Raw genomic sequence first — 11,822 nt, 5'->3', positions numbered from 1 at the left:
CTTTCCATGAAATGAAAATGATTTCAAAGAACACGAACTGACGATTGAAAGCTACCATTGATGCCCACAGGATGTCATACATCTCCCTTTCAGGAAATTAAAGCAGTAACAAGAGCTGTCAGAGACAGTAAAATGACAATAAAAATGTATTTTAATTAAATTATTCTACAATAAAGCTAAAAGAATCTAAAAACAAAGTCTGATTATCGTCCTCATCATCCTTGTTGAATGGCTTGAGCACAAAATCATTTCAAGATGAGCCCTGAGCTAGCTGCAAACAACATTAAGAGTCATCTCTGTTTCCCTCCCCTTTCTCACATGTCATGCCATCATGATCAGCTTAAACAGCCCCACACAACTCGAAATATCACCTGCAAGCAGAAGGAATCCATTGTGAACACATTTTCTGTAAACATGCTCTGTCAACAAAAACATTGTTCAAAAGGTGGTTAGGTCCTCTTTTCCTACTTTGCACTTGATCTTCCTCTAAGGCATAAAACAGTCATTTCCTAACAAACTGAGAGAGAAATACAACTTCATTACAAATAAAAACTTCTTTTCCTTCCTTTAAGAAATCAGAGCAGAGGTGCATTATTAATGACTAACCATACCAAAATAATACCTGATTTATTCACAACCCAGACAGTTCTTCAAAAGACAATTTTTTAATGAGTTCTTATTTTTATTCTTCTTACTCTTGCTTTTAGGTGATCTTTTTCAGCATTTCAGTAAGTATCTTCTAACTATAGTTTATGAGCTTTTTGGACTAGTTTTCTTTTTTGAATCCTCTAATAAAACACGTTCTTTGTATGAGAGACAACAAATTTAATTTGCTGTCACCAGTAAAGGAATATATTTATTATTTTTTTTTACAGCTGTGGTACTAGAAAGTGTAAATAAGAAAACATGGTGTTATAACCTGAAGGGAGTTGCTTTATCTTTGCAACTGTGTGGCTTCATTGCCTGCACCACTGTAATATCTACATGACTGCCATTTATATAGAAGTGTAAAGGGATTCATATTTTTTCATGCTTCTGTCCCATTTTGTAGAAGAAGGGACTGACTTGTGCAGGGAATGAGAGCTGGCTAATTGGGATATGGTTCACAGTTTATGCTTGCATTGTAAAAGAAGTTGCATTAGGTCAACACAAACATCTGCTTCTAAAATTCCCTTTTGAAGGCCTTGTACCTGTGAAATGACATCCCATTCCAGCTGGAGGCCACACAACTTTCTATCAGATTTTTGTATATTCACATTTAAAAAACTAAATTCACATTAAAAACTATTGCTGGTGCATTTTTGTTCTTTTGGTGAAGCAAACCCTCCCCACATGTCTTCATGCCTTTTTTTGGCTGATTCTTGTTTATACAATCCATCTTGCTCAGAGTTGCAAGTTAAAGAAGTTACTGAAGTAGTTCTGTTGCATTAGTGTAAAAGAAGGGGTTTGGGGAGGCTGTGAATAAGACAAAGCTGGGTAAATCCTTCAAAAAGATCACAAGGTAAGTAAGCTAGCAGAAACAATCTGCCCACCAAGACCCCTTTGCTTCAAGTTTCCCTTTAAATGTCATATACCATGAAAATATAAATAGAAGTTTTTACATAAAGTCTGTGAAAAATCCAAGAGAGTGATTAGAGCTTTCACACAGCAGAAAGGCACGGTTACCCCAGTAAAATTAATGTCTTCATAACAATTTTGTCTTTGTATTTCAAATTAACCCTGTATATCACACTGATTTGTTGCTAACTTTAAATCCTGCTGCAGCAGCAGCTGCTGGCGGGGCAACAGGGGTGGAGGCGTGTGATCAGGGTACTGAGAGGCAGCTCGGGGGATAGCACGGGAACACTCACCCTCAAAAGCATTAACCTGCTGCAAAGGAGGAACACCAACACACAGTGCAGGACTTAACAGACAGTGAGTGATCAGGGGCAAAGCCAAGTGTGATAAGGAAACCAGGGTGAAAAGCAGGAGGCTTGGAGTTTAACAGAGAAGATGGAGAAAAAGACCAAAAAGATGTGTAAGATGGGCACTGGGGGAAAAGAGGCACAGTGGACCCATGGAGTTGGAATAGGAATTATGGAAACAAAGCTGCAGGAATAAAACAATAACTGCAGTTGCACGATGAGGAAAAGGCATGACCAGCCATACAGAGATGTCTCCAAGGATCAGAAAGAGTACAGTAAACTAGGAGAAACATCCACAGCTGAGGAAAACAAAGTTAGACAAAGAAAAAACAAACCAAAACAAAAATTACTACCTCACAACTTCTTTTTTCTTAAAACAGTCTAAATATAAAGCTTTAAAGCTTACCATCCTACATTCGTACATCTGTGTATATATATATACTCTTAACTTTCCAAACTATTACATAGCCAAACCTTCCATAGCTTGTATTGATGGCTACGTGCTGTGAGTTGTAAACTTAACTCTGTAATCACATTGTCTGGTATAGAAAAATAGAAATTAATTTTACCAACACACCTTCCCTCCTCAGCTTGTTGTACTATAACATCTGTGTCTAGAGCAGTTGTTTTTCTCTGGACCTGGGAGACCAGGGTCGTACAAGGCCCATGCAGTGATGCAAGTGAGCAGCTGCAGACCTGAGAAGAACCTAGCGCAGGGACGCCAAGTGTTCAGGTTCTACGAGGCTACCAGGATCAGCAGGGTGAAGCGACTGCAAATTCCTCGCTACAAAGCAGCTGGGTAACAAGCCTACAAAAAAATGAACAAACGACCAGCACAAGTTCTGCCTTTGTCTGGAGAACTGTATTAGAAATTGAAGTCCTACTGCCTAAAGAGAAGTCATCTTGTGACAAACAGGTCTCACAGCAGTCAGACCACTGTTTGGGGAGTTCTTCTGCACCCAATCACACATTCCCATCACAAGCAAAAGAAAATAAGAGAGCCAGAAAATGCCTTCATATGTCACACTACCAGTTACAAGGATGATCCATGATCCTTTATGGGTTTGAGTTACCACAAAGACGTGGATGGCAGGGTCCACATTTAAACAGATCAACATTCAGTCCTAGCTTGTATGGAGGTGGAAATTTCACTATGGTGAATGGACCTGTCCCTGTGAAAAAACATACATATTCAACAGCAGGAGAGATCTTAGAGCAGCAGGTATTTCACCATGAATCCATCTGCCAGGTGATGTCTATTCTCTCAAGTAGTGCTGTGGACAGTCTGCAGCAATATCTGTAACTACTGTCTTAATCATCACAGTGAAGTAGTAGCATCTAAACCCAGCAGTACCCTCTGCACAGAGACTGAGAGGGCAGCGAGAGAAAAGTGAGTGTCCTAATGCCTTATACTAATGCACTTTGGCTGTTAGACTAGGGACGAGATGTCTTCTTCTCAAGAAACAGAGGAGTTTTTTCTTCTTAGTTTTGATGTTATTATGTTTAGTCATAAGGAATACTATCACATAAGAGAGCTTACATCAGCATTTTGTAAGACCATTTATTCTGATGACTAACTATGAAAATTTCTGAAACCAATCAGAATGTGAACTACAGTTTGAGAAAAGAACAGACTGCAGCTGTAACCTGTTGCTGAAGTTTACTCAATATAATCACTTTGACAACAAGAACTTTTTTTTTTCTTTTCAAAGAAATGACACGATTACCAAAATAATGTAGTAGATATGTACCGGCATAATGTACCAGAAAATGACCAATTCATTCAGTAGTGGCCCCATGAAAGATGACAAAAAGTAGTATTCTTGTCAACCTTTCCTTTTTGCATGGAAATGGCCTGTTTTACAAATATCTACTTAGAGTCCCAAGCCATGAATTTTAAAATCTCATGCCTAAATAAATGTCCCAGTTTTCATCATTGCTCTGTACCCCCAACAACTTCAAACAGTCTATATGGGAACACCTCGGTGCTTTTCCAAATTTGACCATATGTTTATGAACATAAATATCTACATAAGCATCCATCTTAGGGCTTCTGTTTTGGTTTAGATCTGTAGTGGTGGTGTTCTTTTCACACTGTTCTTACTAGTAAGTGTATATGTCATTTTATTCTTTGCAAATTGCGGTCTGGAATCTTGCAGAACTAAAGCACCTCACTGTCACAAAGTAGTTCAGAGACGGAAGCTTTCATTACTATGTAAAACAGGACTCTGCCTATGCACAAGATTAATACTGGTATCAAAAGCCTCATGCAATGAAGCATGAAGAGCAATGTCATGGCTCTTCAAGTTGTCAGGAAATAGCTATGAGAGATATTTGTGGGGTTACATCAAGACTGCTGTTTTACAGCCACTCTACAAATATGTTGAAAGTACAACAGTACCTTGAGTCCCAGAAGTTAACACCACAATGTGTGGGGCACCTGCGACTTCGAGAAGATGAATGGTTTGCTTGACCACACTCACAGGTGGTCTGAATGAACATTACAGGTGCCTGAGCTACAGAGAAGGAGAGAGAAAAAGACCTTAGAGTGAGATTAAAAGCTAGATCGAGTTTCTGTAAATTAAAAAAAAAAAAAAAATTATGCCTTGTATCACATTTTCTTTATTGGCTCTATGGATTTAGATGTAAACAGTTTGAAAGGAGTGATAGAATCTATCTGCAAAACATGCAAGACACTGCTACAGTAAATACAGTCTCTTAAGAAAAATGGAGAAACTTAACAGTAACTGTTACCGTGCTGCTGCCTCTAATATTTTTTTACATGTGAAAAATATTATTTTCATATTAAACATGGATTTTAAATAATTATAATAATTATAATAATAATGCAGTTCAGACTCATGGAAAATCAGTGGCCTGCCAGATGTACACAAGAGACTTTAATCTACTGATATTTTCCTTCACCCTTGTTTGTTATTTTTTTGCTTGAGTTATACTGACAGATGTTTACAGTTCCTCTCCCTTCCCTATCCTCCTATTGTTTAGTTGAACAGCGGTAGTACTTCTTAGCTATTTAAATCAACAGTATTATAATCAGAGAGAGACTTTCCTGCCTCTGACAGTTATTCATCCCTCTTTCTGCATCCTACTAAATTATTCCTGTCAGAGATAACTTTTATCCCTGGCTCACTTTTTAGGAGCAACTGTGTTAGAAGTGGTGCAGCATAGACCTCAGTTTATCCAGTTTCTTCTCCCTATAAACAATGAGAAACTGCCTATTGGAGCACTGTAATGTCTTATGTAGTTAAGAAGAACTGTCTTCCACCAAAGATACCTGAATGTAGGCTAAAGCAGAGTCAAATCAAAACTCAGTAAATAAGCAAGTTTAGATTCAAGTAAAATATGGAATATCAATACTCAGTTGATACGTTTTAAAGATAAAGGTATAATCAGATGGGACTAGATGGAAAAACAGGACTGGGAAGGTACTGTGTCTTTGGCACTTGTTATTATCAGGAAGCTATAGCAAGCAAAACATGAGAAGTCAAACATTTCTCTCCCAGTAAGAAATTTGTAGCTGTGCTTCTCACAAAATCAAATGCAATCTGAAAATTCCTGAATTTTATTAACATGGACGCATAACCTCCATGTGTCATGACTCTGCACCCACCCACCCAAACAGACACAAATCTATACTGTCCAAATAATCTTCCTGCACTTTGGAACAAAATTCTCTTCTGTATGTTTTTTATTAGATCCTTGCCTGAGGATAAGCTGAGCCATAATCATAAAAGAGAGGGAAACATACACAGATTCAACACCTAAAAGTGAGAAGGAAGCAGAACAAGAGCATGTTGTTGTTGTTTTAAAGCAGATACACTGAAGGGATTATTATTTTATTAATGGTCCTCTAACTGCCATGATTCTGGTGTTATTTGAACAAACTATGCCTTCTATTGTACTCTGTAGTGACACAAAGCTCTGCAGGAGACTGGATGCTTTGAACAATTCCCATTTTAGATTACGTCTAGAAATTGCATGTTTAAAGCTGAATTTACATGTTGAATGCAAATCTTTGTGACTGAACTAGCATATCAAACCAGTGCAGCTGTACACAATTAGAGCAAAATGTGGCTGCTGTTCCAAGGAGCCTTTCTTTTGCTCTAATATACAATGTTGTTCGTTTGTTTGGCAACATATCACTTATCTCCAACATGTAGGACTATCAGTGAGTTAGGAGCTGTTAGTTCAAAAGCCTTGAAAAACTACCCTATACCCCATGGTACCTTTTCGGAACAGAAGCTGCTATTTGGATCTAGATTTGACTCTTTTTAGAGTGCCTATCAGTAGCAATGCTTTTTGCTGTTTTTTCTTGCTGTATTTTTTTTTTTTTTTGTAAATCACATTTTAGTCACATTCAGAGCTTCCATGTATCCCCCACCCCAAACATACATACACACACACAAAGGAAACTGTTTTCATCTGTGGCTAAATGATGTCTTTCCAATTCCTCATCTCAGAAGGTGTCAGGGCTTCACTAAGGATTCCCATTCAAATCAAGCAGGAGAGCACAGTGCAGACTGAATACAAATTTGTGCTGGAGAAGTGGAACAAGGTTAGCGAAGTGTGCAGTTGGCGAGATTGATGTTGATACCCTTCACTGCCAAGTGAAATGCCAATAATGCTTGTATAGCATTTTGTGAGGGCAATGGGAGTATTGATTCCTGAGCAATAATAAAGAATGAAGCTGCTCTCTCAGGTATAAAAATATTGGCAACTGTTACAAAGGATTGACTCATAGAGGTCTGAGTGTTGGCCTATCCTAATACAAATAATTCAGGCTTCAGAAGGATTTCAAGAGCAGCCAGGCATGGTCCTCAGGCACATTCTCTGCTATTAATTTATCTGCAGCTTTCACAAGCCTCTCTGTCTATCAGCCACTTGGTCTTTGAGGTGCAGGGACAGAAATAGATTTCTGAAGGCTTGTTGGGAGACAATACGAAAAGCCTGTTGAGCCATGAAATTTTAACATATAAAAACAAAAAAAAAAAGTTACATTCCTTTGTTGTCATTTTTGTGAGAAAAAGCAGAACATACGGTTTCCATGCACTTCATAAATACATTTAACATGCATTTCATTGGAAGCTGAGATTTCTAAGGCTAGTATTTTTATTCTATTGCTTAAAATAGTTTTACTCACTGAAAGAAGTGTAAAGCCGCCAGAACATGAAGGCATTACAGGTTATAGTACATGTTATGAATTCTCAAACAATTTACAGTATGCTGTCTGTGCTTAAGCATGAGTACTAAGAGTCTCCTAAAAAATTCTGAAGAATTAGCTGCCTTTTGTGGTGTTGAAAAGCAAACACCTTAAAATGACTGCCAGCTCTTAAAATTGTGAGGCATGTCTGTTCAGTCTGTTAACTAAGGGGATTCTTCTCCATCCATCACTGACCATCAAAAGTACAAGAGAAATAGAAGCATTGGGAGTGCACATCAACACATTTAACAAAAGCAGTAATGAAACCCACACAGTGGCATAGAATTAGCCGTATTTTGTTGGTGACTACCTCACCTATGCTCAGTATAATAATACACATTTGACAGAACTGCTGCTGACATGGTGAACAACCAAGTTTCTTTCAATGGTTATTAGACACCAAAAATCTATCATACTTACTTACTGTTTTTGCATTAACTGTAGATTTCCCACAATAAGATTACAGGCTTGGTGATTTTTAATCAAGAACAACTGGCAAACACAGGGCCATTAAAGTTATAAATAATTGTCAAAAATGCCAAACATATTTGCAGACATGAAGAATTCGAACTACTGAACTCACCTATTCCAACTAATCAGTATTTGAATCCCACATCTGTTGGAAAATAGACAGCTGTGACCACTATGCAGTAGTTTATCCTGCTGCAGATGTCCCCACTGAAACGAAATACAGTGACTGGAAAGCTTTCATCCTGGTCATGCTTTTCCTGAGGCAAATGCACAATGAATTTCTTACTTTCACTGGCTCAGAAACTTTCACACAGACTTCACCTCTGGCTTCCAAATCTGCAGGGAAAACTCTCGGACTCAAAAAAATGGACAATCAAATGGGAAGATCATGCACTTTGAAACAGAAGGGGAGGTGGCCAACGTGCAGCTCAGGTAAAAAGAAAAGGGAGTCAACACAATACGGTTGATGGAGAACAGCAGTAAAAATTACCAATAGCTGTGCCTGTTGAACTACTGTTAGGAATGCCTTTGGATGATGATATATTTAAAAACGCAACAGAGTTACAGATAGTTAAAAAAATTATTTTCAAGGGGACAAGGAGGTATTCGATCAGAACCATATGAAAGAAAGAACATTCATGAAACTTGATTCAAAGAAAAAATTTTAAATTTCCTTACCCTTAACAGATCCTTTTTTGTGATTTTGTAAACATCCACCAACCTATTATGTCAATAAAGGAACACAGCCAAAGGAAGCCATGGCCTTCATCATCTGGAAGAAAATGTTCACTTCTGCATCTGACTACAATTTTTGGCAACTATAGGCATGAGTCATTACTCAATTTACAGAGCTAAAAACTGGCTGTTTTATAAGTAAGTTTAGTTTTCTAATGGTTTGATGAGCATCAGATAGTAATCTCTTCATTCAGGCCCCATTCAGACTTCGACCAACAGTTTCTTTATTTCCTTACCTCTATTCAGCAACATTTTTGAAAGAAACCCACTTTTGATATGAGAGGCAGAATAGGTAAAAAAAGGAAAGGGTACTTCTTTTGCTCCTGGATCTGTTGTATGTCAGTGAAGCATATGCAACATCATTAAGTGATAATGCAGATGATTATATTTCATTAATATCTTGACCTTTTGTATTCAGAGTCTGCTAACTCTGTTGCAAACCTAGAGATGTATCTAATTGCTTTGGGACTATTTTTCTTCCTTTTGTTTCTTTCAAGTCTACTGCATCTGCCACAGAAAAAACCATAGAACTTTACAGGCAATCAATGACAAGGGATGCGATTTCTTCTCTTGTGACATTCTCATGATATCACCTCAGAGGTATTAAAATGCTCTGTTCCCTATTTCTCTCTCAAATGCAAAGAATCTCAGCTTTTCCAGGTAAAAGAATTTTCTGTATGTACATTCATGCTCATGTGACCAGCTTCTCTTTCTCCCAACCCCATGAAAGGCTCTCCTATCACCTAGAATATGAGACAGTGATAATGCACTTTGTATTGTATTTCCTTTGTATCACACAATTAAATTGGAATGCCAAATACCAATGGGAATTAAATATCTAGTACCTGTTGTTACTTTTGACTACTGAAACATTGCAGCCCAAAGTCTACAACAATGTTCAATATTTATTTTCCTCAGTTATTTTATATGTAAAGAAAGTGCACTAGAATAAAAAATTATTAATCCAATTGTACATAATTTTGCCTCTATCAGCATCAAATTTCATCTGCCATCGTGTTGCCTATTAACCTATTAAAGTCATCTCTCATCTTTGCTATCCTAAATCATTAACTATCGTCTGCATTTTTCTTATCTGTTTTTCTTTTTTTTACTTATCATAGCTATATTAAGAGATACCTGTCCTAGAAAATGAAAGGATTGCAAAGATTTGAAAAGACAGGCTGTATATGTTTAGATACGTGCCCTGCTGTTTAGTGTTTTCTTCACAAAAGCTCAGGAAGTCTCACCTCTTGAGACATCCAGTTTCTCAAAAGGGTCTTCAGAGCCTTTGGTTCAAGCTTCCAGATGGCAATGTGGCACAAAAGAAGTACAAGAGTAAAATGAAGATTAAGCACTACATGTGTGCTAAGTGCTGAGAGCACTACAGGATCTGTCTGGTAAAAATCTACAGTGACAGAGCTGGGGAGAACAGATCATCGAATTGACATAAAGATGCTGAGCTTTGCTCTTTGAATCATGCAGGTTATTCCTGTTGGTTAGACACTGGAGGATCATAAAAACATTAAACATCAAAAGTATTTCAGTTGAACTACTGGGTCTTGAGTTTTAACCCTGCTACTATGTTTTTGTTCCCTTCCTTGCCAAGGTCAGACTCTAGTTACTCAAGCATGACCTAGAGGGGATTTCAGTACATTCACCAACACTAATTTTTTTTCCCCTTTTACCCATGTTTTTCAAACATTCTCTCTAGTGATCTTAGAGAAGCCAGTAGGAGGGAAGAAAAATTGTTCCCAGTTGTTTTTCTAAAATTAATACATCCACTTCTGTAGTGCAGTAACGGCAGCTTTCCTTCTGCAGTTTGTTGAACAAAGCAATTGGTGATGGGCTGAAGATATTAAAATTCCAGCTATAAATTCATTTACAAAGTGAATTTAGTTATCTCGAAAGCTACTAGACTGAATTCCCCAGAGAATGAACTCATTGACTTATTCACAGAACTGCTACAGTGAAATATGAAACAGTGCAAGCCTTCAGCACACTGTCCCACTAGCATGCTCCAAGATTGACCTGCTAGAATGACCCATGAGGGGACAGATTAGTTCAGTCTTTATGTTCATTTAGGAAAGCACTCCTCTCACTTTAATCAATGGCAAAACCTCTGCTGAATTCAATGAAGGTTTGATCAGATCCTTGTCCTCTAGGAATGACGCTGTGACCACTGAACAAACCACAGACACTAATGATCAGGCACAGATTTTTAAATGGCTGTAGACACATGCAGAAAAAGGATTAATCGTACTCCTGGGCACACAGCTCTGGTCTTCATGCAAGTGTACAGGTTGCAAAGGATCATTAATTATCTGAATGTTCTAGATCTCATATGCCTTTTTTTTAAATCTTGAGTTCGTAATACAGTTAATTTGTACCTCCACTATAAAAAAACAGATGCTTTGCTATCTCTTTGCTGCTAAAAGAACAGGAAGGGCTCTTGAATCAGTATATTCAGTTCTACCAACTATGTGAATTTGGGAAAGTCACTTGCTTCCTTTTTTGCCCTACCCTCATTCCTATCTTTATCCATGTGTGAAATGGGGAGTAACAACTGCTACCAAATTAGGGGAAGAAAAGAGGAGGCAGAAGAAGGAGAAAGGCAACTTAACTTTTTTACTACAAATTTTTGAGTAAGAGATGTCATCGATGTCCCAAGTATCACATCTGATGACAAAACCATATACTTGTGTAACAAACCCTTATAATACCCCTTTGGAACAATAATATTCAGCATGCTAAGTGCACTAAGAGCTGTCTGCTATGGTAAAAATAAAAAAGACTCTGATCAAAATGTTTTGCTGTAAATTTTGCTGCCAAGTGCGGTGATAGCTACTATATGTCACATAAGACCCACTGGTGAATTTTCAGCTTCCCTGAGTCCTGCTGAATTTTCATTACAAGCACCAGCCTGCAAGTTCCAAGTTGTTAAGTGTGGTTATGGAAGAAATCTGGAGGTGGAAACCTTGTCAATCACTGACAACAGGGCCTTGCTCAGCTGATAATAAAACTACTGCTGCTGTCTAAGAAAGATTTCTGTTAGCATTTGGGAAAGGCAGCAGGGTGACCTTTTTTTCCAAAAGCCAAAGACCCAAAGTGTCTGCTGTGATGTACGCCTTTTGCTAGGATTTGGTGGGTTTTTGTATTGCCACCTCCCACCACACCTGGCACTCAAGAGGTTTTGAAATACTTGAAGATACAGAAGGATGAACTGACAATGTCTTATATCTCTGCTTTTCTGATTCTGTGCCCTTTCACTCCTGCTTTAATTACTCAGACATTATTTGTCTGCTGCTCTTCCTGCTTTTATCCTGGATTTAAAATACTCTTCTCCTCTTATAGAAATTTATTATCATTGATGTTTTCCTTCTGCTGAACACAGAGTAGCACACCCTGGGCTTCAGTCTCTATGCAGGTACTCTGCCACTTAGTTCAGTGGCAGGGCCTGTATATAAATTCCTATTGAACATTGGATTCATTAC

The sequence above is a fragment of the Harpia harpyja genome, chromosome Z (genome assembly GCF_026419915.1).
Source record: "Harpia harpyja isolate bHarHar1 chromosome Z, bHarHar1 primary haplotype, whole genome shotgun sequence".
In the NCBI taxonomy this organism is placed as follows: Eukaryota; Metazoa; Chordata; class Aves; order Accipitriformes; family Accipitridae; genus Harpia; species Harpia harpyja.
Note: the sequence above shows the minus strand (reverse complement) of the source record.